Genomic DNA, 27744 nt, shown 5'->3' on the forward strand with positions numbered 1-27744 from the left:
CGGCACACAAGGCAACTTAAAAGCTGAGCACCCAGACAGGGGCTTGAACCCTGGACCCTCAGATTAAGAGCCTGATGCTCTACCAACTGAGCTACTTGGGCTTGTTGAGAATATTTTCACTGTTCACCACAAGAGTGAGCAGGCAGGCAAAAGAGGCAAAAAAAGTCCCAGGAACCCCTCCTCTTTTTCTGCACAGCCACTGCCTGTCAGCAGGATTCCTCCTCCTCCTCCCTCCTGTGCCTCAGTGCGACTAAGGCCATGGCTACACTGGCGATTTGCAGCGCTGGAAAGCCTCCACCAGCGCTGCAATTAGTAAGTGGCCACACCTGCAGGGCACTTCCAGCGCTGCAACTCCCTGGCTGCAGCGCTGGCCGTACACCTCACTCGGCATGGGGAATAAGGATTCCAGCTCTGGTGCTGCAGCGCTGGTCATCAAGTGTGGCCACACACCAGCGCTGTGATTGGCCTCCAGAGTATAAGGTGTATCCCAGAATGCTTTTATAAATTACTCTCTTTGTTTTGTTATGCAGCCTCTCTTTGTTTTGTTATGAACGAGCTCTGATCAGAGCTCCGTTGCTGCTTATCTAAAAAACAAACAGAGCTCCTGTTTGCTGTGATCACCTGTACCTGGCTGTAAACAATCAAATGAGCGGCAGGCAGGGAGAGTGAATGAAACAGCGGGGAGTCGTGTTTGCTCCAGGCTGTTTGCAATTAAGAGTTAAGACTAAGGGGTCGGAAACATGTTCTGATTTTTCAAGTCAGGAAGCTAAACACACAGTGTTGGCTCCAAAAATCCCCTCTCTCTCTCCCCCCGCTCCCTGTCACACTAGACCCCACTCCACCCCCCTCTTTTGAAAAGCACGTTGCGGCCACTTGAATGCTGGGATAGCTGCCCATAATGCAGCACTCCCAACAGCGCTGCTAATGCGGCCACACACCAGCGCTGGTAGCTGTGAGTGTGGCCACACACCAGCGCTGCTCCTACACAGCTGGATGACCAGTGCTGCAAACCGTAAATGTAGCCATACCCTAAATCTCTGCACCTAGACAGCTGGTCCATCCGCTGCACCCCAATCCCCCATGCCTGAGCCTCCCTGCCAAAACCCTGCACCTGGCTCCAGAGAATTAAGTCTCACATCTCGCTGGGAACTTGACTTCTTGTACCCAGAGAGTCTCGGCCCCCTCAGCAGATGACCTGAGAAACACAGTGTCCGGCTTTTCCAAAAAAGTGCTTAGACCCCCTCATCATGTGGCCTAAAGGATAAGGCATCTCCCTGTGGATCAGATGATTCAGGATTTGAGTCCCCTCGTGGTTGTGCTCACTTTGTGCTGCAAATCCTGCTCCCTTCACAGCTGGAACCTCTTCTTGGCCACTCAGGCCAATGCTCTGGCTTCAGCTAGAGCCCTGGGAAGGAGTTGGGGGGTGGGTGTCACAAAGGCTGGGGCATGAGCCCCAGGTGCTTCCAGTCTCGCCTTTGCCCTTCCTGACTTGCCAAAGAAAATGGGCTGCTTCACTGCCAAAGTGAGCACCTGGAGTGGGAACCATAAGAGGCCCAGCCCTGCTTTCCTACCTTCTTCTGATGTTGGCCACAGAGCATCAGCAGCTGATCTGCAGGTGGTCTTCAGTGGGGGTTCAGCACAGCAGGGAGCAGGCTGGCCCCATGTCTCTGTGGCTGTCTGCTGGCCACACATAGGCATGGTCCTCCCCTCCTCTTGCCCTGGCCTCTGTGGCTTTTAAGCCTTCCCTTGGAGCTGTCAGCACCAGCTGCCTCCACTCTAGGTGCCCAGAGGAGAGGTGTGCTGGGCTTCCACCTGCCCAGCCCTGACTAGAAAGCCTGGCCCTGCTTCCTTCAAGCACCAGGTGGGCAAGAGGGAAAGCACAGTGGCAAGTGCCAGACTTGTGGGCACCAGGTGAAGCCATGAGAATCCCAACCCTCAGGTGTCACTTCTAGAGCCCTGACCCACCACAGCCTGAGTCACCCAGCAGGAGGGGAAAGACTTGTTCGGCACAGCTGGAGACAGGGAAGTGGAGCACTGGGAGCTCCAGGGCTTTACCACAAGCCAACACAAGGTCCCACTGAGATTTGAACTCAGATTGCAGGATTCAGAGTCCTGAGTGCTGCCCATTACACCATGGGACCAGCTCATGCTGCTTTCTCTGCACATCGGTGACCCTCATGGGGCTGGCTTGTGTGAGGTGTCATTTCAAAAGTCTTGATCTGTTGAACATTAATATCGTGTTGGATTGTGTGTGCTCACATTGGTTGGGAAGTTATGAAGTTTTGCTCTGTGTGCGTTACTGGGATATGTTATGAGGTTGGGAAATGCCCCCCACCAGCCTTTCAGGTGCGACAAGGGAGGAGCCAGACTCACTGCTGGCCCATTGAAGGTATCCACACTCCCAAGGACTAGCCCAGGAACCGTGCACAATGCAGGCTTCTCTGAGATAGCACAGAGACAATGGACACTGCTTGACTCACATGGTAGCAAAGGAGCTTCCTATCAAGTTGGAAAAAACCATGAAAGAGGGGAAGAGACATCATGACTTGGCCTCTCTCCCCCACAACTCAGCAGCTGGAAACACACCTGGAGAACAAGGACTGAACTGAACTGATTCAGAAATCAGAAGAGAATAATAACAATAATACTTTCAAACCAAAGTCCCCAAACAGGCTAGTATTGGTTTTTCAGGAGAAAATTTTCAGTTTGGGGGATTTTGTTTTCTCAGTCAGACCTTGCCAAGGGAAGCAGGGAGAAAATGTTTGAGTTGCCTCCTTCAGAACAGCTTGGCCTAGACACTAGCTCTGGTTCACTGCTCTGGCCTTGCTCGGGTTGAGGGTATTTTAATAATTTGGGCAGGTCCCAGGGTGTTTGGGGGAGATGATGAGGATGTTACCTTTTGAGATAAAAACTAAGAAATATGGGACTAGAGAATTTTTTTTAAAGAAATCTGGGATTTAGACATTTTATTTAAAGCAAGTGAGTTCTGAGTTGGTTTCTGTTTGCAGGAAGCAACATTATTTGATCTGTTATTGTACCCAAGGGGGAAGATTGTTGTTTACAAAGGAGGGGTGAAGACTAAATGCACCTGATGAGAAGAGGATTCAAACCCATGCATGCAGAGCACCAAGGATTAGTAGTCTATCACCTTAGCCACTCAGCCACCTCATCTGAACTATCAAGAAATAGACAGGAGGAGAAATCTAAGGTCAGCAGAGCTAGGGACAATAAGGAATTTTTAAATACTAAGCGGAAGCAGGGGCTGAATGAGCTCCCCCCTCACATCTAGTGAGGAGCTGGGGGAAAGACTTCATGAACAGACCGTGTTTGCACAGACACACCTACTCTGCCTAGCTATGCAGCATGATGGGGCCGCTTTCACAAAATGACCAGTTTTGGCTGGTGGTGGGTTACAAATCACTTTAGGATTGAGTGGAATGAAATGTTATTATCCTTCCTGCATGAGTGAAGGGCAGCAGAACACACCTAGTCCGTCCTGATGGAGGGGTGGGTGGGTGAGGAATAGCTTTTATTGGACTGCATAGATGTGATTGAGGACGTCACCCTAAACCAGTGATTCCCCAAACATTTCACACTGTGCCCTCTTAGCCATGGCTGTGGCCCCTCGGAAGCTGCAGTCAAGAACCGGGGCTGGGAGTGGGTCTGTTGCTTGCAGGGGAGAGGGGTGCAGACAGGGGTAAGGGGGTCGAGGCCGAGCTGGGAGCCAGAGCCCCAGGCTGAGGGTGGGGTTGGGGAAGAGCTGGGGCAGAGTGGGGCTGAGTGCTGCTCCCTCCATGGGGGCTGGCTCAGGCCCTGGGGTGCCCCAATGAATGTTCCTCTGTGTCCCCCTAGGAGTCATGCCCCACATTTGGGGGACCACTGACCCCTACTCGCTAATCAGCGGCTAGTGATGCCAAAGCCCAGGGAAAGGGAGAACAAGCGCGGGGCCCCAGCACTGGAGCCATGTGAAGGGGCTGCAGGAGAGGGGCAATGGCTGGTGGCACAGGGAGTTAAGGGCAAAGGGGGCACAGGAGGGGGCAGGAGTTAGGGGTGAAGGAGGCGCAAGGGATGGGAGTGCAGGAGCTAGCGGTAAAGGGGGAGGGGGATCGTCCAGGGGCAATGGGGAAGTGCCAAAGTACAAGCTTTGCCCAGGGCACCATTTCCCCTATTGCTGTCTGAGCGAACAATTGGAAATGACCCTTCAGTGAGACCAGAACCATCGTGTAGAAAAGCCCCTTTGTTAAGTGGTGGTGGCTGAGCGCTTAGGTAGATGGGTTAGTAAACAACAGGCGTCTTTCTGTGGAGGTTTGATTCTTGCCTGCTGGGCAAGGCTGGTGTGTGGTGTCTCCATGGCTGCACTTTCAGTGTCTGATCTGCCACAGGGAGCCAAGTCTAGACATATTCAGAGGCTCTATGCCAGGGTTTCTCAAACTTCCTTTCACTGCAACCCCCTTCTGCCAAAAAAACCTCACTACATGGCCTTGGAAAAAGAAACCAGGCCCCTCCCCACTGGGCAGAGGCACAGGAAACAAAGCTTGAGCCCTGCCCCAATTGGGGGAGGGCAAAACCAGAGCTTGAGGGATTCAGCCCTGGGTGGTGGAGCTCCAACTTTTGGCTTCAGCCCCAGGCCCAAACAAGTCTAATGCCAGCCCTGGTGACCCCATTAAAACAGGGTTATGACCCACTTTGGGGTCCTGACTCACAGTTTGAGAACCACTGCTCTGTGCTGATGGGAGAGAGTTTCCTGTGGGTGCAGTTAATCCACTTCCCCAAGAGGTGGCAGCTATGTCAGTGGGAGAAGCTATATCGGTGGGTGTGCAAGCTGTGGTGTTTACCACATTTAAGAAGTTGAATCAACCCCCATTTTTAAAACCACCTGTGGTCTGGGAATGGCAAAGGACCTTGATGAAGCAGGGTCTGTCCTTCAAAGTCCTGGAGATCATGATTCCATACTCCTGTTGCCATGGGGATATAGCTCAGTGGTAGAGTGCTTAACTGTAGATCAAGTGGTCCTTGGTTCAAACCCCCGTGTCCTCTTATAACCTTCTTTCTTTTAAAAAAAAAAGGAAAACATTTTCATTTCCATTCTCCATTATGTTCAGGAGCTCCACTATAGGGGGGTGCTTGATATGAATGTAAACACTCAACATTTCACTGTCCAAATGCATAAAAACCTAGCGAAGTTGTCCATCAGCTGAAATCAGTTCCAATCCTCTAAGTGTCTAGTTTATGTTTTCATCAATTAAACAAAGGTATCATTTGCAGATCCCTCTTCTCCAGGAGCTGTACTGTGCAGAAGAACAAGAGCCACATCCAGCTGCAGTTCAGGAGTCTGATGACCAAAGAGCCAATAAATGTTCTGAGGGCTGAAGAAAAATGCCTTCTAGTGAGCTATTGAAAGAGCTCAACCTGTTTAGCTTATCAAAAGAAGATTGAAAGGTGACTTCATTGAAGTGTTGAAAGGCCTTAATGGACAGAAAGATTGGGTATGAAAGGGCTCTTTAACCGAGCAGAGAAAGGCATAACAAGACCCAGTGGCTGGAAGGTGAAAAAAGACAAATTCATATTACAAATAAGACACAAATATTCAACAGCCAGGATGATTCACCACAGGAACAAACTACAAAGGAAAGTGGTGGATTCACCATCTCCTGATGTCATTTAATGAAGACTAGATGCCTTTCTGGAATGTGTTTGCCCCAAAAGTAGCTATTGTGTCATAAAGGAGGCGTGTGATATGCAGGGGGTCAGATTAGATGCTCTAATGGTCACTTCTGGCCATAAAGTCAACTAATTTATGAAAAGCTGAGTGTAGCATTGGGAGCAGCGTCTGATGTTTTACTGTCTAACCGGCTTGCTGCCTAGAACGAACGCTTCTTGAGTGGGGTGATCCACAGGGAGTAGCTCAAACCTCCAAAGTGCCTGGGCAGGGGCAGGACATTAGCACAGCAAGGGAGGGGTGTGGCAGTGACATCACAAAGGCCTTTTGCAGGACCTCAGACTATTGGTCAAAGGTGGTGGGGAGGTGGTGACCTCACAGAGAGATGCTGACATCAGGCAGGCAGGACACGGGCGAGGGGCCAGGGAAACCTCAGAGACCCCTGTGGCTTTGCTGCAGCAAATCTCCTTCTCCAGGTCTCTCTTTGAGGACTGAGAGAGTATTCGGGTTCACGGACGTGAGTGCCAGGAGGAACCTCTTTTGAGTTTTCTCCTTCCCTTTTAGTGATTTTACTAGAAAACAGCAGTCCCTGTTTAGAAGGTAAGAGCCTCCTCGAGGTTTGAAACCTGTTCAGTCTGATCCATCTGGTGACAGTTGAATTCTAAGCATGGAAAACACGAGCTTAAAGAGGCAGAATTTTATTCCACACTTAGGATTTTATCCCATAGAATCACTGAGGACATTAGGGTTTGTCCTTTTTGTTTCACCTTTTCCTCCATCCACCCCTCCTTCCTTTCTCTTCATCTCTTGCTTCTTTTGTCTTTTCACCAGTTCCCCTGTGTCGATTGGGTGGGGTCTCGGGGCAATGTGAGGGCGAGGTCCCAGGGGAAAGGGGTTGTGCAGAAGTGGGGTCTCGGGGCAAGGTGAGGGCGAGGTCCCAGGGGGAATGGGTGGGGCAGGGGCAGGGTCCCAGGGGGAAGGGGCGGTGCAGGGGTGGGGTCTCAGGGGGGAAGGGGTGGGGCAGGGGCAGGGTCTGAGGGAGAAAGGGAAGCTCAAGGGCGGGAACTCGGGGGAAGGGGCCATGTGGGGGTGGGTCCTTGGGGAAAGGGTGCAGGGGAGGGGTGTATTGGGGGCAATGTGGGAGTGGGGAGATGGGGGAAGGGGCAGAGTGAGGGTGGGGTGCTGGGGAAAAGGGGCAATGGGAGGGTGGTGCCTTGGAGGAAGGGGCGGGGCAGGACTTCAGGGAAAGGGGCAGGGATTAGGGGGAACAGGCGATGTGAGGGGGGACCTCGGGGTTAGGGGCAGCGTGAGGGCAGGACCTCGGGGGAAGGGGGCAGGGCTTTGGGGGAAGGGCACAGCGGGGGGCAGGGGCATGGCTTTGGGGGAATGAGGGGGGCAGCACGTTCCTGCGTGGGGCTCTCTGGGGGCGGGGCGGGGATGAGGAGTGGGGAGAGACGAGGCCAGGGGAGAAGCAGGGGTGGGGGGCAGGGCCGGGCCGAGACCCCGGGACACACGAGTTCGCGTCAGGAGCCGGAGGGGGGCGGGGGAGTTGCGTTGGCGGGGGGAAGGTGTCAGGTTGACCCAGGGACCCGCCCTTACCTGGGCTGGAGAGGACGGCGGCGCCCCGGGGCAGGCTGGGAGTTGTAGTTCCTGGCTCGTCTCAGAGCGGAAGTGACGGACAGTTTGCTCAGGCAACGCGCCCCCTCCCGGTGCACTCTGGGAAGCGTAGTTCTCTGTCTCTCTCTCACACGCGTCCTCTATTGGAGAAGAGGCCGTAACTCGTCACTTCGCCGCGCCCCTCCCCGCTCCCTGATTGGCGGAGAGAGCGCGTGACAGAGACTCGGCGCGTGGGGGGAGGCCCCGGTTCCCTCGCCCCAAGGCTTCGCTGCCCCCCCCCGCCCCGGGCGCGCGCTGCGGCCGTTGGGATTCGCATCCCGCGTGGGAGCCGGGCTGGGGGGGGAGGCAGAGGCAGCGCGGAGTGAAAGGGCTTCACCCCCCCCCCAGCTGGGCCTGGGGGGCAGCAGCGGGGGGGGGCTGAGCTGCCTGGGAGCAGCCCCACAAGTGGCAGCCTGGGGCCGCGGGGCCCCTCACCCCCCCACCACCCCACCACCTGCCCGTGATCAAGGCAGGAAATGGACAACAAGCTACAGCAACGTCATTAACCACAAACGCACTCTCCTCATGCTCCAGCCAGAAGGGAAAGGAGCAGAATTTCTTGCTGTTCAGCCATGGACACACTTACACAAGGGCACAGCAGTGTGTGTGTGTTGTGGAAGCTGGTCTGAGGAAACAACTGGAATTGATCACTCAGTGAGAACAGAACTAGAGTGCAGTGAAAGCCACATATCCAGCAAGTCGTTGTGGCTGAGCCGTTAAGGTGATGGACTAGAAATCCAGTGTGGTCTCCCTGCGGAGGTTCAAATCCTGCTAACTACAGAGGAAGTTGTGGTTCTTTAGTTTCAATGGAGCTGGGTTTTGTCGTACTCTTAAGATAGGCCTATGCTAAAGGGTAATGTGCCTTTAGTTCAGGTATTTTAATTGAACTCTTGCATGTCCACCCTATGCCCCTGTGTCACCAGAGCACGTCCATGCTAGAATCTCTTGGATTGCCACAGAGAGCAGTGCACTGTGGGTAGCTATCCCACTGTGCAGCAGGGTGCTTTGGGAAGGGTTTGCAATGCCTCATGGGCCAGTACAGCATCACATGATGCAGGTTTCTCTGTTCCATGGGCATCCTACCCAGATTGCCAGCTGCTTTTCAACTGCAGTGTGTGGGGGGGGAGAGACAGTGTGTGTGTTGGGGAAGAGTGAGTGTGTCGCACACGGTCTCACAGCTGCTGGAAGCAACCAGTCCTGAGGCAGGGGACAGCCCCGACATCAGCCCCCCTTCTCTCCCTGGCTCAGCTCAGCACAGCACTCTCTGTCTCTCTCTCACACACACACACACACACACACACACACACACACACACACACACACACACACACACACACACACACACACACACACACACACACACACACAGCTGCCTGCTTAGCTCTGTGTCAGGGGGGCTGGACCAGGGGGTTAGAGGGCCATGGCCCCACCACTCTTTACTGGCTGTTAGGACAAATGATGGCGGGGGGGAGGGTGCAGTCTTTGGGAAGAGGCGTTCTGTGGGTGTGGCCTCGGGGGGAGAGGTGGTGTGAGTGGCGGTCCTTAGGGCAGGGGTGTCATGGGAGCGCCACAGTTCAGACAACGGTGCCCCCCCCCACTGTAAGGAAGCTTCTGCCGCCCCTGCTCTGTGTTGGCAGAGCGGGAGAGAGCAGCATCCACGGCAGTGATTTGCTCCCTGGGGCTCCGGCAGGGGGGCTCGGGAGGTGATTTAAAGGGCCCGGGGCTCCGGCCACTGCAGGGAGCCCTGGGCCCTTTAAATCACCAGCCTGGGGAAGCCGAGCAGGGCTGGCACAGCGTACTGGCTCTTGCCGGTACCCCATACCGGAACATACCGGCTTACTTTCACCTCCGGAAGGTCCTCACGTGGATCAATAACTGGTTAAAAGATAGGAAACAAAGAGTAGGACTAAATGCTCAGTTTTCAGGATGGAAACAGGTAACTAGTGGTGTCTGTATTGGGACCAGGACTAGTCAAAATATTCATAAACGATCTGCTAAACAATGAGGTGACAAAATGTGCAGCTGATCCAAAACTACTGAGGCTAGTTAAGTCCAAAGCAGCCTGTGAGGAGTTCAAAAGAGATTTCACAAAGCTGGGTGAAAGAGCAACAAAATGGCAGATGAAATTCAATGTTGATCAATGCAAAGTGATGCACATTGGAAAACACAATCCCAACTATACATAGAAAACGATGGGATGTAAAATAGCTGTTGCAACTCAAGTGGGAGATCTTGGAGTCACTGTGGATAGTTCTTTGCAAACATCCACTCAGTGTGCAGTGGCAGTCAAAAAAGCTAACAGAATATTGGGAATCATTAAGAAAGGGATCGATAACGAGAGAGAAAATCTTATTGCCACTATATAAATCCATGGTACGCCCACATCTTGAATATCACGTGCAGATATGGTCGCCCCATCTTCAAAAAGCTGTATTGTAACTGGAAAAGGTTCCGAAAAGGGGTACGGAGTGTCTGCCATATGAGGAGAGAATAATAAGACTGGGACTTTTCAGCTTGGAAAAAAGGTGACTGAGGGGGGATTTGACAGAGGGCTAGAAAATCATGACTGGTGTGGAGAAAGTAAATAAGGAGTGTTACTTATTCCTTCTTATGACACAAGAACTAGGGGTCACCAAATTAAATTAATAGGTAGCACATTTAAAACAAACACAAGGAAGTATTTTTTCCACAATGCACAGTCAACCTGTGGAACTGCTTCCCAGAGGAGGTTGTGAAGGCCAAGACTATAAGAGGATTCAAAAAAAGAGTTAAATCAATTCCTGGAGGACATGCTCTGAGCCAGGCTGGGCAGGGATGGTGTCCCTAGTCTCTGTTTGCCAGGGGCTGGGAATGGGTGACAGGGGAGGGATTACTTGATAATCACCTGCTCTGTTCATTGCCTCTGAAGCACCCGGCATTGGCCACTATGGGAAGCCAGGACACTGGCCTAGATGGACCCAGTCTGGCCGTTCTCACGTCCTTATGCTCCTTTCATACAGATGCCTGGGATTGTGCCTCACAGTGTGTCCCTGAGGCCTCAGCCAAAATGCCCCAGACAGGCAAACACTCTGGGCTCCTGAAGCCTCTGCCCCCCACCTAGTGCCCTCTGGCTAATCCCTGACCCTTGCTGCTGCTCCTTGCTACAGACTGAGAGAGGAGCTGAGGCAGCGCAGGAGCCGTCTGGGGATGCAGGTCTGAGGCTTTGGGGAGACACATTGTCTGAGACATCAGAGCGCTGCAAACCCTGCAGACACCCCCTCAGTCCGGGGCCTGTTCCAGCCCTGAGTCTGGGCTGCCGCGATCCCTCCCCCAGAGCAGGGCGCCCGCAGATAACTGCCTGGAAATAGGCGTGTGACACTAACTCCTGCTCTCCCTGACAGGGCCTCCCCTAGACCAAGTGGCGTCCCAGGCAAGAAGTGTCTTCAGTGCCCACCACCCAATACGTTAAACTTTTGAATAGCTTATTTTTTATTGCATTTGTAGCTCAGTTCATGATTTTGATGCACAATTTGGATGCATGATTCTCTCTGTCATATAAGATGAAAAATTTGCAGGCTAGGATCTGTAAACCTGTATTTATTCATGCCATGTATCAGCAAAGAAAACAAATTTGTTTCCTCTGAGCATATAGAAACTTTTTAATTTTGACAGTAACTGAACTGTGCTAACACCTAGCAATGGAACTGTCACCAGCACAGGGTGGGCCGGTATTAAATAGTGTTACAGGAGGAGGCAGCGTTAGGACGTTAACCCTAGTACTTTAGTTCAAAGGTCGCTTTTCTCGCCTTTGCCCTCATGAACTGAAGCGCGGCATTAGAGAGATCCAAAGATTGGCCAATGGGATTTTCAAGTGCTAAAATAGCAAGCGATGTCGGTCTCTCATTGGCCAGCATCAACTGAAGATCTGGTTTAATGAGCTGGAGCTTCAAGGCGAGGGTGGCTCTGTCCACTGCCTTCCCTTGCACTGCTGGGCCCCAAGTCCCTGGTGGCCAATATGTGACGCTGGGAGAAGAGAGTGGGGTGGCAAGTGGCGGCAGGACTTTTGCCACCAGGGTCTAGCTGCCCAACTTCCTCCTCATACCACTGGGCCCCTGTCACCTTCAGGAAACCCAGGAGCTAAGGCAGGAATAGGGCGAGTAAGTGAGTAAAGCTGAGCAAGGAAGGCAAAAGTGAATCTTGCCTTCATGGGCCGCTCGCAATGACGTCCTTGTTCTGTGCCACAGCTGACAAGAACATCCCAGACAGAAAAGCAGCAGGATAAAAAGAAACCTAGCAGCTGCTGAAGTAGTTCAGTTGGTTGAGTGCTAAACTAAAGGTCCCTGGTTCAATCCCAGGCCTTGGAATGCTCTTCTATCCTGCTGTATGCAGGGGTGGGGTGTTTCTGAAAGTGCAGTAGGTCCTTTATCTGCCACAAGTCCTTCATTTTAGACTATGCAGCAGGAAAAGGCAGCATGGGCTTCTGCACCGAGCTGGCCCACCTGACCTTTCATTCTTCTCTTGCTCTTTGTCAGCAAGGGGAAGAAAAAGAAGCTCTCCCTCAAGCAGGAGTCACAAGGACGACTTCCTGAGCCCAGGGCCAGCTCTAGGATTTCTGCCGCCCCAGGCAGAAAAGAAGAGCGCCGCCCCCCAGCGGCGCGGAGTGCAGCCCGAGCCCCCGCCCCCCCCAGGGGCGCGGCCCACGGCCCCCAGCCCCCGCCCCCCGAGCGGCGCAACACCGCCCTAGCCCCCCCCCAAGCCCCGGCCCGCGGCCCGAGCCCCCCTCCCACCCAGCGGCGCGGCCCGAGCCCCGCGGCCCGAGCCCCCCCCCCCCGACCCGCGCGGCCCGGCCTGAGCCCCCGTCCCCCACAGCGGCGCGGCCCGAGCCCCGCGGCCCGAGCCCCCACCCCCCGAGCGGCGCGGCCCGGCCCGAGCCCCCTTCCCCCGCAGCGGCGCGGCCCGAGCCCCGCGGCCCGAGCCCCCACCCCCCGCGCGGCGCGGCCTGCGCCCGCGTCCCTCCCGAGCGGCGCGGAGCACCGCCCTAGCCCCCGCTCCCCTCCCGAGCGGCGCGGCCCGAGCCCCCGAGCGGCCTTAGCCCCCGCCCCTCTCCCGAGCAGCCCGTGCCCCCGTCCCCCCCCGAGCGGCCCTACCCCCCATCCCCCCCCCCGAGTGGCCCTAACCCCCATCCCCCCGAGCGGCGCGGAGCGCCGCCCTAGCCCCCTCCCGAGCGGCGCGGCCCGGCCCGGCCCGAGCCCCCGCCCCCCTCCCGAGTGGCCCGGCCCGAGCCCCCCTCCCCCCGAGCGGCGCAGCCCGCCGCCCGAGCCCCCGCCCCGAACGGCGCGGCTCGCCCCAGTCTCCGGTCCCCCCCACCTCCCCGAGCGGCGCGGCCGGCGGCCCTAACCCCTGCCGAGATCGCCGCCCCCTCCCAAGGCGCCGCCCCAAGCACCTGCTTGGTAGGCTGGTGCCTGGAGCCGGCCCTGCCTGAGCCCCGGCTCCAGTCCTCTGTTCTTCCAGCTGACCTATTGGAGGGCTGTCACCACTGTCTCTAGGTTTGCTCATCAGTGTGTGCCAGGGTGAGCACCAGCCAAGTGTGTGGCATTTCTGTAGTGTAGGGTGATCATATTTGCCTAACGCTCAAAAGGTCCCTGGTTCAAAACCAGGCAGGAACATGCTGGTTCCTTTTCTCAGATCCCCTTGCTGTCCAGGAAGGCGCTGCTCCTTCTGCCACTGGCCTGTCTCTGAGATAACTCCAACCCCTCCATGACAGAGGGTGCTGATGTCAGTCTGGAAAACCTAGAGCAGTTGGTGTGTCACCTTTTGGAGGCTTGTGGCTTGGCTTCCCCTGCCCTTGGAGGTTGTCTTCTAGACACTTGAACTAAGACTATAAAATAGGAGACTGTGGCATCATGTTTTTGCCTTTCTCCTCCCCCACGTATGCTGGAAGCAGCAGGAATCCTGAAAGGATGAAAGTCATCTGAGGAGACTGGTCCAGGTTTCAGTGGGAATTTTTTATGGATTTAGGATGGTAACATCCAGTGGGGTGAGAAAATTGCTTGTCCTAACTACTGCCTAGTGTAATAAGGTGTAAAGTTTAGCTTGTGCATTTATCTTTAATTCCTTTGGTAACTTACTTTGATCTTTTATGCCAACCATGTATAATCCTTAAAACTCCACCTTTCTGTAGTTAATAAATCTATTTTATAGTTTACTGAAAATACCGTATTTTGCTTGAAGTCCATGGGAAATCTCAGCTCAGTTAGAAGGCTGGTGCATGTACTGTTCACAATGAGGGAAGGGAGGACTGGGTAATAAACTCACACCGATCAGGCTTCTGACTAGGACAAGATGGTATGATCCAGGGGTGCCAGACTGCAGAGCTGGGGGAATTGGCGGGAGGCTCTCTATCTAGCGTTAGTTTTGTGAGTGGCTGGGAGAAGCATTCATGTAACTCAGTTGGATGTGCCCCTACCTGTGGATGTCTGTGTAAGTGCAATATGTGCCAGAGATTCGCAGCCTGTCACAGCATCACAGTGTGAGAGGGAGCCCAGGCGGTGGGACACAGGGCTCAGGGGTCCCACTGTTCAGGTTGCATCCCGCAGATCCCATCACAGACTTTCAACAGCCACCGTGGATGTTCACAGAGACAGAGAGAGAGATGCCAAATAGTGATCTCCAGGGCCTGCAGACATCAAACGATGAGGAATTCTGCGCACAGAGAGGACCCTGCTAGTGGAAAATGCCTTTGGAAAAGCCCCTTCTGTCACTGCTGTGGTCGTACAGTGCTCAGTGCTCTGCATTGTGGCCTCAAGAGCCATGGATGCAAGTGGAGTTACGATGACCTTTTCCTTGTCTCCACATTTCTTAGGTGCCTCCTGCCGACACTACCGGTTTCTTTTGGAAGCATTTGCGCTGCAAGGCAGAGGCATCTTCTCTGCTTCCTCGAAAGATTGACCAAAAGGTGGGAGGAGCAGACACATTTGGCAAGGCACCACTGGGTGCTGCATCCCTAACCTCCACTTTACCTGGCAGGTGCCTTGGCCAGCTTAGCCACGGTGCCGCTCTCTGGCACTTTTCTCCCAGCTGCTCCATTTTTCATCACTGACAATCAAAAGGAAGGCGACATGGCCTCTGTGTGTGGACATCCCCAATGAATCACAAGGACGTGTGGCACAGGCTCTCGTGTTGCAGCAATTGCAGTCGAAGCAACCGCCATGCCAATGCCAGTCACAGCAGCCTTTTCATCAGCTCCAGACTTGTGATTTGATTCTTTCCAATGCTTCTCTCCAAAGAAGCCTTTTCCTTAGCAAGCAATTAGTTGGATACCAAGGGAGGTCTCTTCTGTTTCCTAGAAAGACACTGGAAAATGTGAGCAGAGGAGACAAAAGCCATGCAACAAGGCACCACTGGGAGTTGAACCCAGGATCTCCTGTTTACTAGACAGGTGCTTTAGCTAACTAAGCCATGGTGCCTATCTCATGAAAGTGTTTACAAGTGTTCCAAGTGATGGCCCAGGACAATACCTGCAAATTCCAAAGTACAGACGTTCCCCATTTCCCTCAAGACTTGCAGACCTTGAGGTGTCTGGCTCTCCGTGCACAGAAAGCCACAGCTGAGTTGACAGAGGGCTTCTAACATGTGCTTCTCCCACCAGCCACTGTGATCATATAGTGGTTAGTGATCTGTGTTTCAGTCGCAGCAACCTCGGCTCAGTTCTGAGTCATGGTAACCCTTCCTTCAGCTCTAGACTTCTCATTTGCCGCTTTCCAAGTGTGGTGGGGTGTCTGCCCCCAGACAAGCAGGAGAAAGATTAAGGCAGCCTTGCAGAGGCTGCGCAGAACCCAGCCAGTCAGGAAAGGGCTTATTGGGAGAGCCAATCAGGAGAAGGCTTGCTGGAGCAGCCCATATATAAAGGGCTGCTCAGCACAGCAAGAGTCAGTCCGTCCTTGGAGTTTGAGGAGGGAGGATTGGCTGCCCTGAAGGGAGGGCACCATGATCGGAGTAGTGCTGGGTGGGTAAGGGGAGCATGAGTGACCTCCTGGCTGACTGCTGCCAGACTGAGGCCCTGATACAAAGGCAGAGGAAGGTGCTAGGTCTGTGGGGAAGTGGTCCAGGGAAACAGATGGGGGGGTTGGAGGTGCACCCCTTTAGCCTCAGTCGCCGCTGACACAGGTGGCTACAGCCTGGACTGCAGCTGGCCACTGAGGCAAGTGTCTGGATAGAGGACAGCTGCCCCCTGGAAGGGGGGAGAGAACTGAGTGGGGCACAGCCAGAGGGCTGTGTCCATAAGAGGACATTGAAGTCCTGAGAGCGACATGGGTCCTAATGATAGAACAGATGGCAGCCAGACGCCACTAGATGAAGGTGCACTGGTGGACCAGAGCTAATTGCCAGGACGGCCAACAGGAGGCACTGCAGTGGTGAGACATGCCCCATGGCACCAAGACTCAGCCGCAAGGAAGACTCTCTCTGTTTTGAACCACCACTTAGAAGGATTCTGCTGACAAGTCTTTTCTTTTTAAGAGAAGAGACACAAAAAAGGAGCCAACAGAGACATTAGGTTCAGCAAGGAAGAACTGTCAGGCCAAGCCAGGATTTCCTGGTTACTAGGAAGGCTCTTCAGCCAGCTCTTCCCAAAGATCACTATCTAGAGGCCTTTTAACAGTCACTGCAGATGTTCACCACAAAAGAGACAAAGAGATGCCGAAATAGAGCTCTCCACTGCCTGCTGCCATCACGCTACCAGGAGTTCTGTTCACAGAGAGGCCCCTGCTGGTGGAAAAAAGCTTTGGTAGAGACTCTTCTGACAACAGCTGCGGTCATATAGCATTTAGCGCTCTGTGTTGTGGCTTCAGCATCCACAGATGCAAGTTCAGTTGGGGGATGTTTTTCTTGTCTCCACATTTGTCTAGTGGCTCCTTTCAACACTTGTCACCAAAAAGACCTGTTTCTTTTGCAAGCAATGTACAGCTAGGCAAAGGCAGTCTTCTCCATTTCCTCAAAAGATCACCAAGCTGTGGGGAGAAGAGACACATTCAGCCAGGCACCACTGGGTGCTGGATGCTGAATCTCCTCTTTATTCAGCAGGTGTCTGTGAAGGACATAAATCTACACCGTGTAGAGGTCAAGAATAGGAGTTTATTACACACAGCGCTGGCGGAGTGTCACCTTGCTTATTAGGCTCAGAGACACTGCCAGTCAATTGATTACGATAGAATATATAGGTTTTCCATGGGTTGGGGAAAGTGACGGGGTAGGCACTTCCACACCCCGGGATAGGTTTTGCAGCAAGACAAGATAGCACAGTATCCACTGGTTAACAGGTTACATAATGTCTCCGCACATGGTCTCAAGTTAGCAAGTGAACATTTAATTAATACTTTGATAAAATGTTATTAGTATAAAATATGTGGAATTCTGATTTGAGGTCCACAGCAATGGAGCAACTCTTTTGATTGTCCAACAGGTACATTCCTAGAGGTTAAAGCAAAGAACCAGTGAAAGTATATGGCAATAAAGATTGTTTTCTGTGTGTCTAAAGGCAAGGCATTGGTCCCTGGGAAGGGAGGTGGAAGGATGCCATATCTTATACTGAAATGTGCCTACTTCTCATAAACTCAAGGTTGCATCTGTGGGAAGAACATCTCCCTACAGAAGAGACTAACACAATAGGAAAAGGGATTCTTTGTTCAATCTGCAACTCTGAATAAGACACAATTATTTAGTTCTTCGCTCCAACACCTGGCAATTTGCTGACCAGGCCTATCTTAGCAAGCAAGGCTTTCTGTTTACCCAGCTTTCTCTTAGCTGATCACTATTTGCTAGGCCGCTGGTCCCTTGATCATGCTCTGGACTTTGGGTCTGGAAAAGAGCTGGCACAATCTATAGACCAGGTTGTTATATAAAATGCACATGGATTTGAACCCTTCACATACAGTAATAGCAAAGTTCTTGGTTCTGGCTTGTAGCAGTGAGAGGATAAACTGCAGGTTCAAATCAAGTCTCTGGAGTCCATCCACAGCTGGGCTGGGTCATTCAGTCCTTTGTAGAGAGCTTCAGTTTGTAGCAAAGTCCCTCCAGAGGTACGAAGCAGGACTGAAGACAAGATAAAGACGAGGCATCAGCGTTTTATAATCTCTTGCCATGTGGTCTTTGCTTTCTTTGTCCCAAGGACACTCTATCCAGCATGTGGCATAGAAAAACCTTAGAGTTCTGTCCATAGGCAGGTCCCTGCATACCTTGCTGAGTCACAAGGCGAATCTGCCTTCTCTCAATGGGTCAGTTGTACAGCTCATGGTCCTTAATGAGCCATCAAGCAGGCTAGGCAGAACTGACACCAACTTGTCTGGCTGGGGTGTTCCCCGGAAGCATAGCACAAGTTTGAAATACGGGCAGCATAGAGCCAATATTCATAACGTCAACTACAAAAAAGATATACATCTAGAGATAGCATCATTATAATCAGCCAATCAGAACCTCTCCATACATCCCTTAGACAACAACCTTTCTACCATATTGGCTGCAAATATAGAACAGCGGTCGCAACGGTGATCTATAGAGTTACAGATTATGTTAATAACATCACAGGAGGTGACACAGCATCAGTGAGACTGATACTGGAATAGTGCCTCCAGTTTTGGTGTCCTCGTTTGAAAAAGATGTTGTGAAATTGGAGCTGGGGCAGCAAAGAGCCATCAAATGTTCTGAGGGCTGGAGAAAAATCCCTTCTAGTGAGCTATTGAACGAGCTCAACCTGTTCAGCTTATCAAAAGAAGATTGAAAGGTGACTTCATTGAAGTGTTGAAGGGCCTTAATGGAGAGAAAAGATTGGGTATTAAAGGGCTCTTTAATCTAGCAGAGAAAAGCATAACAAGACCCAATGGCTGGAAGGTGAAAAAAGACAAATTCAAATTACAAAAAGGCACAAAAACTCAACAGTGAGGATGAGTCACCTCAGGAACAAGCTACCAAGGAAAGTGGTGGATTCTCCATCTCCTGATGTCATTCAATGAAGACTAGATGCCTCTCTGGAATGTGTTTGCCCCAAAAGTAGCTCTTGTGTCATACAGGAGGCCTGTGATATGCAGGGGGTCAGATTAGATGCTCTAATGGTCTCTTCTGGCCATAAAGTCGACTAATTTCTGAAAAACTGAGTGTAGCATTGGGAGCAGCATCTGATGTTTTACTGTCTAACCGGCTTGCTTCCTAGAACGAACGCTCCTTGAGTGGGGTGATCCACAGGGAGTAGCTCAAACCTCCAAAGTGCTGGCCAGGGGCAGGACATTAGCACAGCAAGGGAGGGGTATGGCAGTGACATCACAAAGGCCTTTTGCAGGACCGGAGACTATTGGTCAAAGGTGGTGGGGAGGTGGTGACCTCACAGAGAGATGCTGACATCAGGCAGGCAGGACAGGGGCAAGGGGCCAGGGAAACCTCAGAGACCCCTGTGGCTTTGCTCCAGCCAGTCTCCTTCTCCAGGTCTCTCTTTGAGGACTGAGAGAGTATTTGGGTTCAGGTATGTGAGCGCCAGGGGGAACCTCTTTCGAGTTTTCTCCTTCCCTTTTAGTGATTTTACTAGAAAACAGCCGTCCCTGTTTAGAAGGTAAGAGCCTCCTCGAGGGAAGGGTTGTCATGGGCGTGTCACAGTTCGGATGCCAGTGGCCCCCCTACACTGTAAGGAAGCTCCTGCCGCCCTGCTCTGTGTTCGCAGTGCGGGAGAGAGCAGCATCCACGGCAGTGATTTGCTCCTGGCTGCCGGAGCAGAGCAGCAGGCTCAGCTGTGAGAACTTCCCAGAGCGATGAAAGGGGAGGGGCCCATGGCTCTGTAGCAGGAATGCAGGGCAGGCGAGTTCACGGCGGGCATTGTGGGATACTGGAGGAGGCCAGTTATGGTGCTATAATGAACAGCAGCGTCTACTCTGTCATTTAAGTTTGCTGCAAAAAGCTCTAGCCCTCTCATTGAAGTCGTTTTATTTTGTCAGCAAAACAGGGCAGTTTTGTCGCCAGACATGGCATTGCAGTGTGTGCACCAGCCACAAGCTGCTGATCAAGGTAGCGTTGTGTGTTTTTCACACAGCTGAGCAATATAATTCTGCTGAAACAACTTTGTAGTGCAGACCTGGCCAAAGATTTACTCACACACAACTTGTAAGGGAAATGTCACCTGCTCCTCTGCTTTGCAGAATCCAAACACAAACAAAGCTTGTCAGGCCCCAGTGGTGATGGCAGGGAGTCAGGTATGGGCAGCCACAGTGTTATAGTTACCCACAGGCACCATGGCTTAGCTGGCTAAAGCATCTGTTTTGTAAACAGGAGATCCTGGGTTCAACTCCCAGTGGTGCCATGTTGACTGGTTGTTGGGGCACCTGCTATTAGCTACTGTCAGAAGACAAGATTCAGAGCTAGATGGACCTTTGGTCTAGCCCAGTGTGGTTTTTCTTATGGTTTAAATAACACTCACAGGCACTGATAATAGAGTTACTGAAAGTTTTGGAATTAGGAGCAGGTAGGTCAGTGGTCCAGTCCCCACACAGATGTCCCCCTCCCTATGGGACAGGGGCAGGTCTGAGCTCTCACCCAAATGCTCATTGTGGCTGCCAGAATCTGTGAGCAGCTTGTTTAGTTTACGCCAAAGGTTGAGTCCTGCATTGTGCACCGTGTGTGAGAATGAAAATCCTGAACCGCCCTTTGAAATAACGAAAGCAGCAGGACGTGTTATTGTCCCTGCCCCAAAGCAGACAGACCAATGGAGAAATGCCGTCGAGTCCAAGGTAATACTCCCCTGCCATTTTACCTTTTTTGCTGGCTAAACTCCTTCTTATCTGCCCGGCCCAGGCTGTCCTCTGCCTCAGCTGCTGCTCCCGGCCTGCTCTAGAGTTAAACACGCAGGGCCCCCAGGGGAACAGAGGCTGGGACAGGGCAGCAGCCTGGGCTGGGCTGGGAAGATGCTGGGAGTTCTCGTTCCCTGAGAACTGGCCTGGCTCCCTTCTCAACAGCGAACAAATCAATTCCACGTCCCCTCCCCAGAAAAACCAGCCTGGAGCCAAGGGCAGCAGGGGCCGATTCCCTCCAGTTCCCACCGAGGCAGGAGAGAAGCCAGGGTGTTTCTAGCAGTGCTTATGGAACTGACGTGGGGAAACCAGCCTTTAATAACAGGCAGTTCCAGTTTAAGCTCAGTGGTTTTAACAATTTCTACAACATTAAATATCCCTTCAATCGTAGTGTCACCATCCATAACATTGCTTCAGCCTCCTAAGTGCCCAACTAAACATCTCTTCAAATCCAAGGGAGTGGAGATCAGTCAATGTTCAGAGTCATCCCACATAAAAGAACCATGTTGTGGTACATAGTGGCCCTACCATGTGGCCATCGCCTTTCCCTCCTCTTCCAGAGTCAGAATGTGATCAGCTCACACTGAGGGGGAGCAACACCCCTCCCTTGGTCTCTGTGCCAGAGCTCCTATCAGCTCAGTGTCCTTCCTGCAAGAGTGGGCTGCTGAGAGGGTTGCGATGGGGTAAATGAAGGCAGAGGAGGATTGTTCCTCATGGGTTTTCTTTGTGTGTCTCTGTGATCCTGCTGGAGGAAGCTGAAGCATCATTTGAGTTTGTTTCAGTGGCTTGGGTTGGGCTGAGGTTGTGACCCTGAGCACAGGGATTCCTTCACTTCCTGCTCTTAGCCCCTCAGGGAATGGACAATGGAGCAGCTTCAGAAATTGGATGGAAAGTAGCCTAAGAAAGTGTAACATAAGTCAGAAAAAAAAGCAGTTTCATCACCTCCCTGGTGGTCTAGTGGTTAGGGTTTGGCACCTTCACTGCCAAGGTAAGGGTTCAATTCCCAGTCAGGGAAAGTGACTATAAACCAAAACTGCTTCTGTTATTCTTCACTTACAACATAAACAAATCCTTTGTATTTTCCTGATTCCCCATCTTCCCAGTGTCTCCATGGCAGGGCTGGCTCCAGGCACCAGCACAGCAAGCAGGTCCCTGGGGCAGTCAATGGAAAGGGGAGGCTTCAGCAGCAATTCGTCCCTCTCAGAGGGAAGGACTTGAGGCCAAAAGTGGCAGAGGTAGAGCTGCAGTTGATTGCAGCTTTTTTATTTTTTTTTCCACTTGGGGCGGCAAAAACGCTGGAACTGGCCCTGCTCCATGGAAGACAATTTGTTAAATCCCAGATGAGTGGAGTTATATCAGTTCTCAGCCTGAGTCCTTAGGTCTTAATCCTGAGGATATTGTCTCATCATGGGGCCATTTCCCTCCTCTCTTTCATACAGAAGCACAATTTTCCTTGCACAGACACAGGAACAGCAAGATCTTTCTCTGTCCCTTGTGCAAAGCAGGGGGCCAAATTCCATGGAAACGATGGACAAGCAGGGGGCCCTGGGCACATCCAGCCCTGGCCATGAGATGTTCCCTCCCCTCTGTCTTTATGCCCCTGTTGTTATTTCATGGATTGTCTGGGATGGGGGAAAAGCTGAGTTCACTGCAGGTGGAGGGGAAAAAGGACCCTGAAAATCTCAGGCCCCAACCCCTGCTACCAGGATCACCGAGGTGCTGGGAATCTGCATGGGAAAGGGACTGTGTGAATTGTCAAGGTGGGGAATGAATAACAATCTACAACTAGATCCACCTCATTAACCACCGACACAGGCTAATCCTGCTGCCGATAGAAGGGAAACTGGGAGTGATTCTTTGCTGTTCAGCCATGGAAACAGTGACCCAATTGCACCGCAGTGAATGTGCTGGGGAAAGCTGGACTTCACAGGCAGGTGGCAATCGCAGATCCTAGAAACACCTGGAGCTTCCCACAGCACTTCTGCCACCAGGGTCAGGTGTTGAGCGACTCACAGCGCCCCTCCCCTCCCATTACCTTCCAGCAGGAGGTAGCAGCACCCCCCACCCAATGCTGTGGAGAGGCCTGAGTGTATCTCTGCACCCTGAGCCCAGGGCACCCACTCTCTCTGCCCCACACATCGAATCTGGCCCTACTGCAAAGTGACCCCTAAGAACCAGCAGCCTCCAGGACCACAGGATTGGCCTCAGAGCAGGGAATGTGTCCCCCATGCTGCTGTTAGGCCACTGGATGCTCTGGAAACAGGAGGGCTCTGAGTGTAACCTATATAGGACAGCTCTGAGTGTAAGCTGCAGCCCCTCTGGGAATGTAGCTTAGTGCTAGAGCACATGCTTTGCATGTATGAGGCCCTGGGTTCAATCTGCAGCATTTCTAAGTTTTTTTTCACCCTGCTGCTTTGCTCATGCCCAGAGGGGATGTGGCCCAGCAATCTCCCTGCAGGAGTTTTAATCCTGCTCAGTGAGGGGCAAGTGCCAATTGCATGGAAGGTCGGGGGGCGGTTTCTGTTCCTAAGTCACCTTGGTACATGTAAGATTCCCACCCGCTGTGCTGCTTGGGACAAGGGTAGATGAGAAGGGCGAATCCTCCAGCGCTGGAGGGAAAGGTCCCATCTGCATAGACTGAGAGGCAAGGAAACAGAGGGGCAGTCAGTGCTCAGAGAGGAGAGAGGTCAGTGATTTACACCCACCAGGGGACACTGTCTTTTTGAGTATCACAGGGGCAGCTGTGTTAGTCTGGATCTGTAAAAAGAGACAGAGTCCTGTGGCACCTTATACACTAACAGACGTACAGGAGCATAAGCTTTCGGAGGTGAATCCCCACTTCGTCAGATGAATGGAGTGGGAATTCTGTGCCTGGCTACACAACTACAAAAGCAGTTTCTCCTCCCTTGATGCTCACACCTCAGCTGCTAGAAGAGGCCTCATCCTCCCTGATTGAACTAACCTACTTATCTCTAGACTGATTCTTGCCTGAATATTTATACCTGCCTCTGGAAATTTCCACGACATTCATCTGATGAAGTGGGGATTCACCCACGAAAACTCATGCTCCAATACGTCTGTTAGTCTGTAAGGTGCCACAGGACTCTTTGTCTTTTTGAGGCGAGTGCAGCTGGCTTGGGATGGTGCTGACGATGGGTAGAAAAAAGGCTGGAGTCAATGACAGACGAGACCACAGAAGGGGAAGGGGAATGGCAGCCCCACAGAAGGTCCTGGGTGCTCAGATGCCCCAGTTATTGCACCCTGGCCTGTCACAGAGAGAGAAAAGACACCGAGGGACCCAGCCCCCTACAGTGATCCCATGGACAAGAACCTGGCTGGGAGTGGGGTGAAGGTTCCCTCTGGGCAAAGGGGAGCTGAAATCCCTCAGTGTCCTGGAATTTAAGCAATGGAAGCTTCAAACCCTGCACGGGTGTGGGCTGAGGTGCATCAGCAGAAGGTTGGGCTGGACAGGGGCGGCAGGTTTGTATAATTTTTGGTGGTGCCCAGAATGGGACTAAGTCCTGCCCCACACCCCACACACACCTGCCTACGGCTCTGGGGGAGAGTTTGGGTGTGGGAGGGAGAGGGGCTGGGCTCTGGGAGAGAGTTTGGGTGCAGGGTCTGGGCTCAGTCAGGGGGTTGGGGTGCAGGAGTGTGTGCAGCTGTGGGAAGAACAACTTGGGATTGCTTGGGGAAGCCACCTTTAAAAACACAAGTGTAACATGCTAGTTACATTTTAATAAGACCAAATTAAATGGTGCAGGACAGAGCCATCTCCAGTCTATTGTCCTGGTCAATGGGAGCCATCAAGAGGCCAAACCACTGTTAATGGCCCACACTTTGCATCATTACAACAGGACCTCAGAGTTATAGTTCATATTTCTAGTTTCAGATACAGGAATGATCGGTTCATACAAATAGGATGAACACACACAGTAGATTATAAGCTTTGTAATGATACCTTACAAGAGACCTTTTGCATGAAGCATAGTCCAGTCACTTTATATTCACACTCATTAGCAGATTTTCATAAAATCACATGGAGTGCAACGGCACAGCAGGGACAGGGTTTTACTGCGGCACCTGGGAGCAGTTGAGTTTCATGTTCAGGCTGTGGTATGAGTTCCTCCAGGTTTCTCGTAAGCACACAGGGACCTTAGCAGGTGCTCTCGATACAGGAATGGCCCCGACACGATAAAGTGATGGGAACTGCATTTCCCTTTTTTATTTCTGTATTTCCAATGACATTTCTGTTTGTGATTTCATTTTGCTTTGTATAACTGTGTTTTCTCCTGGATTTGATATTTAACAAAAAAAAGAATACGACCTCAAGGCGCCAGATGGAGGAGCAGGCTGGGGCTAGGACTGCTAAGAGAGCGAGAGTAGCAGGTTTTCTGTATTGTTTCCTACCCTCATTTTTCTTGACTAGTTTCTGTTCTGTACAAAATTTGCCAATTTTTTACATGGGAGCCTGGCTGGCTCAGTTGGTAGAGCTTCAGACTTTTAATCTGAGGGGCCAGTGTTCAAATCCTTAGTCAGACAAAGAAACACTTTCCCCCTGTAACATCCCCAAAGAGTTTCAGGAGGACTTTCCTTGACTTTAGTTTTTCCTTTTCAGGACATGGCCTTTCCCAGGAAGGGCCCTTTACTGCCTGGGACTGAAGGTGCTACTGCCTCACCTGTCCACTGGCCTCACAGTCTGGAGGAAGAAAGGCCTCTGGGCCTGCAGCAAAGTGCTGGGTGCTGACTTTTTGAGCAAATACAGGGCTGGCCAGAGAGGCATGTTCCCACTGAGTCCTCCCTGCCAGAAAAAATTGTCCCCACAGACAGGGGCGGCTCCAGGCCCCAGCACGCCAAGCGCGTGCTTGGGACAGCAAGCCGTGGGGGTGCTCTGCCGGTCGCCGCAAGGGCGGCAGGCAGGCTGCCTTCGGCAGAATGCCTGCAAAGGGTCCACTGGTTCTGCGACTTCGGCAGACCTCCCGCAGGCAAGCCGCCGAAGGCAACCTGCCTGCCGTGCTTGGGGCGGCAAAATGCCTAGAGCCGCCCCTGCCCACAGAGTCCTCCCTGCTGGAAGTCTACAGTAATCAACAGGTGCTCTGCTGGCCCCATGGTGTAAGGGCAGCACTCAGGACTTTGAATCCTGCAATCTGAGTTGAAGTCTCAGTGGAATCTGAGAACAATTCCTGGGCCACAAACCCTGCTGGGTCTTCCAAGGCTCTGTCTTGCTTTCTCAAAGGCCATGAAAGCCACTACAAAAGGGTTTTTTCTCCTGCTGTTAATAGCTCACCTTAACTGATCACTCTCGTTATAGTGTGTATGGCAACACTCAATTTTTCATGTTCTGTGTGTGTGCGTGTGTGTATATATATATATATATATATATATATCTTTCTGCTGTATTTTCCACTGCATGCATCCAATGAGGTTGGTTTTAGCCCAGGAAAGCTTATGCTCAAATAAATTTGTTAGTTTCTAAGGTGCCACAAGTACTCCTTGTTCTTTTTGCAGATAAATTAATGGAGGTTAAGTCCATGAATGGCTATTAGCCAGGATGGGTAAGGAATGGTATCCCTAGAGGCAGAGTGGGCAGGGAGCCACCTCAGTGCTGCTGGCACATCTCTGCACACCCATGGGGGGAGGGGAGCTGAGGGCCTCCATGTGCTGCCTGGGGTAGGGGCAGTGCACAGAGCTGCCTCCCCGCCCGGGTCTATTACAGGAGTGGGTGGGTGGGGTCTTTTGGCCTGCAAGGTGCAGCAGGTCGGACTAGATGATCACACTGGTCCCGTCTGACCATAAAGGCTCTGAGTCTAAAAGGGAGAGGGAAGTAAAGGGAAAAAAATAAAAAATAAACCAAACATTGTAATACCAGGATGACTCCACCTCCTCATTGTATAGTCCTGCCCCTTTCTTCCTCCACTGGGTGTTTAATGACCTGCAGCACATTGATTCTCTCCTTCCATTGCTAAACTGATACAATGTGACTGAAATTAAACCAATTCCCAGCAGCGAAAACATCACATCCCTGCATTGGCTGGGAATTGAACGCAGATCAACTGCTTGGAAGGCAGCTACGCTCACCACTGTACCACCAATGCATCTGGCAAAAACACCACTTATGCTTGCCCAATGAGGCTAGAGCAGAATTGAGGCGTTTTACTGCCTGTTAAAATGTACTGGAGTCTCATCACTAAAAAAAAAACCTACCTCTGTCTTCACCTGGGTTTGAACCATCAGCCTCTCAATTAGGTCACCAAAGTGGTTAATCACAGACACAGGTAACTACCCTACTTCCCAAGCTTGTCTATGAAGCACCTACAGGGGCACACCTGGCTAGTGACGGAGGCGCACGGCTGGGGTTATGAGTTCAGGCCTCACCTAAAGCATCAGTTTTCATTAGCCATGGAGCTTCCCCCACTCACTTTGTCTAATCCACATGGAAAGTGCCATACGAGGGTGAGGAGAGTAAATGCTAAACTCTGAAATGCGGAGGTGGCCCATAGATTGGGATAAGGGGTTTGAAGAGAAAAAGCTCTAAGGATATAAAACCAGACAGTCTCCAGGGGCAGGTACGGTACAACGCCTCAACAGGGAGCCATTGGGGGGAGGGGGTTTCACTTCCTCTGTTCAATGTCCTGAGCGGTATTTTAAGATGAAGATAACACCATGGCTAACAGTTGACTGGCACGTCGTGGGTTAAAGAAAGGAAGGGACTTGGGTTAATAGTGGGAAGATTTGTGTTACCGTCACTGTCTGACCCCCCTTCAGTGCAGAGGTTTGTACGTTGCTGGGTGGAACGCACAGACTCCTGGAGAGCAGGGGCAGCTGTTTCCATGGCAGAGAGCCTGGTACTTAGGGGACTTTCTACACTTGCTGTTTTGAAGCAATTCAATAAAATAATGGTGGAGCTACAATGTCCAGTCCAAAATTTCAGGCCCCCCCCCCCCGGTGCAAAAACGCTATTTGAGGATCTAAAAAGGAGGCTTCCGGCGCTAGGACACCTGACCAGAGAGCTCGGGGGGGGGGGTGTAAGAGCTGCTGACGCTGAGGGTCCTGGGCTAAATCCACTTGTAGGTGGAAGTGTTTTGATTTACTTGATGGATAATGAGCACCAGCTACCAGGGGAGAAGCCCTGCCAACCTGCTGCCACTCCAGCTGCTGCCCCGGGGGGGGGGGCGGGGGGAGCCCCAGGGGGCCTGCTGCTGCTCTGGCCACCCCAGGAGCGCTGCCAGGGGCCACCGAGCTGCGGCTGCTCCTGCCGCCCACGGAACCACAGGAGGGAGATGATTTTTTGACAGTGACGGACGCCTCGTCCTAAAGGCCTTTGTCTGCCCCCTTCTAGTGACTGTTTGGTACAGGAATGCAGCCCTCACTCCTGGGTCTCTCCTGGGGAAATAATGTTTCTGTGCAAAACACCAAAGCTTTTGACAGACAGGAAGAAAAGAAAATGGCCACACGATGGGACTAGGACATAAGGAATGAAACACAAGATGCTTCTCCCATGTGCATTGACTTTGAACCTTGTTGTTTGCGGTGGTGTTGTATCCATGTTGGTCCCAAGACATGAGACACAAGGAGGACGGGGTCTGTAGTGAGGTGGCCTGGCTCCCGGCCGCTCCTGAGAGGGAG

At 52.2% G+C, this 27744-nt stretch overlaps 6 non-coding genes across 6 annotated transcripts; 2 read left to right on the top strand and 4 right to left on the bottom strand.

Moving 5' to 3' along the window:
* Positions 1-28: 28 nt before the first annotated feature.
* Positions 29-101, bottom strand: TRNAK-CUU. The gene has a single exon. It is a non-coding gene; the product is annotated as a tRNA-Lys (tRNA).
* Positions 102-2069: 1968 nt separating this feature from the next.
* Positions 2070-2141, bottom strand: TRNAQ-CUG. Its single transcript has one exon. It is a non-coding gene; the product is annotated as a tRNA-Gln (tRNA).
* A 2824-nt stretch (positions 2142-4965) lies between these two features.
* On the top strand, positions 4966-5037 carry TRNAY-GUA. The gene has a single exon. It is a non-coding gene; the product is annotated as a tRNA-Tyr (tRNA).
* Positions 5038-14686: 9649 nt separating this feature from the next.
* TRNAT-AGU lies at positions 14687-14760 on the bottom strand. The gene has a single exon. It is a non-coding gene; the product is annotated as a tRNA-Thr (tRNA).
* Positions 14761-19557: 4797 nt separating this feature from the next.
* TRNAT-UGU lies at positions 19558-19631 on the top strand. The gene has a single exon. It is a non-coding gene; the product is annotated as a tRNA-Thr (tRNA).
* Positions 19632-26141: 6510 nt separating this feature from the next.
* On the bottom strand, positions 26142-26213 carry TRNAG-UCC. Its single transcript has one exon. It is a non-coding gene; the product is annotated as a tRNA-Gly (tRNA).
* Between the last annotated feature and the right edge of the window lie 1531 nt (positions 26214-27744).

The sequence above is a fragment of the Mauremys mutica genome, unplaced genomic scaffold (genome assembly GCF_020497125.1).
Source record: "Mauremys mutica isolate MM-2020 ecotype Southern unplaced genomic scaffold, ASM2049712v1 001219F_np12_obj, whole genome shotgun sequence".
NCBI lineage: Eukaryota > Metazoa > Chordata > Testudines > Geoemydidae > Mauremys > Mauremys mutica.